Source organism: Echinococcus granulosus (assembly GCF_000524195.1).
Source record: "Echinococcus granulosus chromosome Unknown EG_S00025, whole genome shotgun sequence".
In the NCBI taxonomy this organism is placed as follows: domain Eukaryota; kingdom Metazoa; phylum Platyhelminthes; class Cestoda; order Cyclophyllidea; family Taeniidae; genus Echinococcus; species Echinococcus granulosus.
This window is the reverse complement of record NW_020170405.1, coordinates 830,868-833,925: the sequence shown is the minus strand read 5'-3', so window position 1 is coordinate 833,925 and position 3,058 is coordinate 830,868.

The following is a 3,058-nucleotide window of genomic DNA, read 5'->3' as shown; positions in this document are numbered from 1 at the left end:
CGTAAATTTCTACTAACACGTGAGGCAATAGTATCATGAAGAAGGGTTGGTGAATAATTCATACCCAAAATACCAAATTATTGCACTCTCCCGATTCGAATCGTGTAGGCGCAGGCGTACAGGAAGGTCATTATTTCGAACCCATTATATCGAATATCTACCTAGCAGTAAGTAGTCGATGCAGACGACTCTTGTTCAAAACACTAGTATGCGCCAATCTAGCAGCGAAATATTAAAATTTTTTGAGTATTTTTTTATTTCACAAACAACCCTGATTGAATTCACTACCTTGTGGAATAATTCCAAACGTTTACCCCGAATCGTTTATGCGCCTGTTTAAAGAGGGCATTTAAACTCGAATGACCTCCTATGTGACTGTGATTGGTTGCTTCGACATGGATGTGGGGGAAGGCATTTGCGTCAAATGCTTATGCATTATGCTAAGGTCACGCATTAGCGCCTGTTAGTAATTTCCCCTTACCATAAATTGTTTAGTCCCACCCATGTTCAAGCCTGTTTTTAGTTTTCTATTTTTAGGGCATGGAAATGTTTAGAGAATGGAAGAATGTTGTACAGGTATCAAATGACCCACTGTTCCAGGATTCCGTAGTACATTATGGACGATTCCTAAAATTCCGTGATTTGTTACCTAAAATTGGGCATAAGGATGTGTACACCAAAAAGATATTAGTGAGTGAGTTTTTAAGGAATTTCACAATGCTAATGACTTTTTTGAGTGGGACCATCCGAAGATCAAATTAAAAGTTACTCCATGATGTGGCATTTGTTTATTAAATTTTAGGGGAATTTTGCGTGAGAAAGAAGATCTTTGCATGTTCTAAATGATTTGAAACACCGACAGATTACTTGTTATAAAATTGTAGAAAATTAAAATAATGTTCCATTTGATAGTGTCAACCGGATTCTTTTTCAAAATTTATTTCATTTCTATGGTGATCCACTTCAAGGCGGCTAGTTAAGGTAATGTAAATTATCTCGGTTTCTAATATGCCAAGTAGCATTTTGATAAGACTCGAACGCTAACTGTTCGTGAAATTGTAATAAGTTGGTTGCTTAACTCCCGGTTTTGGTACAGGAGACACCAAGGCCCCCCGCCATTGTGTCTTTGCAGGATGAGCCAACCTCTCGGCTATGCTAGTAGCCCCAAGTCCTACTCTATGTCGGTAGTACATATTCTGCCTGTGTATCGTGTCTTCTTTTCTCTTCAGTGATATCTCGGGGCACCACGAAATATCACCTTCCCCAGGACCGGTGAATACCAAAAAACAGCCCAGTTCTACTCCTTTTAAGATCCCGCAGCCGAACACTAACATGAATACTCCGTTTCATGTCTGCTTAGCTTAGCTGTTCCAAAATCCTCTTTGTAGTATGAATGTGTAGTTCGTCGTTGCATTTCAATGCTGTTTGGCTCATCATCAATTTTGATACCATTATAACATGCATGTCTTTTGTTGGAATAGAAGAAGGTACAAGGTGTGTTGCATCGTAACGTTTTGATTATTTACTCAACTCTTCGTTTTTGTTTCGCAGCCATTGAAGGGTCCGCCATAGTACTTCCACTGGGCGGCAATGGCCTCTCTGTCTTCCCACTAACCCCTCACCCTTTCTGGATGACTCGGGGTGCAGCAGTGCGTTGCAGATTTCCATGCACTTCCCGACCATAATCACAAAACCAACATTAGTTCTACAAAAGGGGAGCAGTGTAGATGTGTACCATCGAAGCTTGCATTAATAATAGGGGAAATTGTGGAAGTTCGGATGCTTAAAAAACTAGTATAGAGTGGTGTAGCGACGTAATATTTTGTCAACCTGTGCGTTTAATTATACCGGCACCTGTACCTCTACGCTGTGGCATGGCCCTCGGGACATGCCAACGGCCTCGTAGTAATGTATTTTCTCCCAAAATACTTAGGTCTATTAAGGGCATCAGGTAGGACTACAGGCGCCACAGCGGTTACTGCAACAATTCAACAAATCTGCTGCTTTGTAAGGGCAATATAATTTTAATTTTGCTCATTTTCTACTCAGGAAGATAGAAGAAGGTTCGGATGGGAGTGAGGGAATTCACCCATTGGATTCAAATGTAGCGCCTCGAGTCTTTGCTGTAACATTATAAGCCAAATTATTATGGAAGCTCGTGTATTATATTACTAACGAACAGGAGGATTGGGAGGTCACTAGCAGAGCCTCAAGGCCATGCCGCAGGGCGGGAGCACAATCTGCGGAGGCGCAATTGCTCGAGTTGTTAAACAACTAAGCAAGTCACTGCGCATATTTCCTGAGGATAACATGTACAGCAGTAATTTTAATCAATTTGTAGCAAAATTATAGTCCGTTTTTTATAGGATTTCCTTTTTACATTTTCAGCTGCCACTTTTAAAATGTACTATTAATTAAAAATCGCTCAAACAAATTAATAAATTAAAGGCGTTCTTCGGTAATACATTTCATTCTAGCGCAGCTTTTAGGTCGCGTAGCTGTCAGTTTGACTAATTTTGCGCCCCCATTATAAACAGGCCTCTTTCCCTTCCAGTGGAAAATACATTAAGATGGCAAAGGATGTTAATCCCCTTAACTAGAAAAGAACCACTTCCTGGATAGCACTATTCCTCATCCAAAACACCACACCCTACACTGTCAGACATTTTTGATACAAAGGTTTCAAGTGAGAGATGCACGTAAAAACGACGAAATCTCACCACTGCTGACAGTGTCGGCAAGCTCTCACTTTTCACAACGAATGCACTCTTCATTAAGCGACTACAACGCATTAGATTTAAGCCATGGTTTTGAACTCAATGACAGAAACGTCAGCCGATTATTTGCGAGTTACCCCAAAGCTATTCTTCACGGCCCTGAAAGCTAGTTAAATCCCAGAAACTGATCTCAAGGAATGGCATGCACTCGGCGCAGAGAGCAGTTTGGCAAAAATAGGTGCGTTCAGCCGTTATTTCTTCCAATGAGACCAAAACATGGAAGAAGACGACACGATCGGCAATATCGATGGCACGGATTCTGATTCCCTTGATGTTATGAT